Genomic DNA, 896 nt, shown 5'->3' on the forward strand with positions numbered 1-896 from the left:
GAGCAAGCAGCCAGCCTCGCCGCAAACACGCCACCTTCTGCTCCCCAACCCAAGCAAAAGCCGGCACCTGCTTCTAATCCCAGGGCCGGCCGAATGCCAAACGCCATCGAGCTTGAATCAATTGGGGGATTCAAGCACGCGGACATGATGCCTATCCTTAGGGAAACGGTGAAGAAAGAGGATGTGCAGAGAATCCGCACAAACTTTAAGGGTCATCTACTCCTGGAGCTAGCACCAATGTCGCACCAGGAAACGATGACCCTTTGGAGAGAGGTGTCTGCGGCCCTTGATGGCAAAGCAAAATGCCGTCCGCGGACACCCTCAGTGCGGGTGAACTGCACCAACATTCCGCCTGGCACTTCGTCCGAAGAAATTTCCTTGGAAATGAGTGCCGCGCTGGGCGTTGAAATTTTCAGCAACCAGATCACGACCGTAAAAACGCATTACGGTACGTTGGTCGCATTTTTCGACTGCCCAGCAATAGCGGTGACCGACCAGGCCCTGGCAAGGCAATACACGGTCGGTTTCAGCAAATGCTGCAGGCTTCGGCTTTTGGAGCGTCGGCGGCAATGCTACCGGTGCTACGAATACGGGCATACAGCTGCCCGTTGCCGTGGCAAGGACCGCAGTAGCAAATGCCATCGCTGCGCGGAAGATAAGCACGAGGGACCGTGCACTAGGGAGCGGAAGTGCTTGGGATGCGAGGGCCCGGATGCAATCGGGCATTCGCTGGGCCAGCGCAGTTGCCGCTACTTTGGAAAGGTAACCCCACAGCCCAGTCATGATTAGAGTGTTCCAACAGAACCTCAATCATGACCAAACGGCACAAGACTTGCTTTTGCAAAGTGCTCGTGCCGAGGGTTGTGATATTCTGATTATCTCGGACCCCTATTGGG

This window comes from Anopheles gambiae, chromosome X (genome assembly GCF_943734735.2).
Source record: "Anopheles gambiae chromosome X, idAnoGambNW_F1_1, whole genome shotgun sequence".
Classification (NCBI taxonomy): domain Eukaryota; kingdom Metazoa; phylum Arthropoda; class Insecta; order Diptera; family Culicidae; genus Anopheles; species Anopheles gambiae.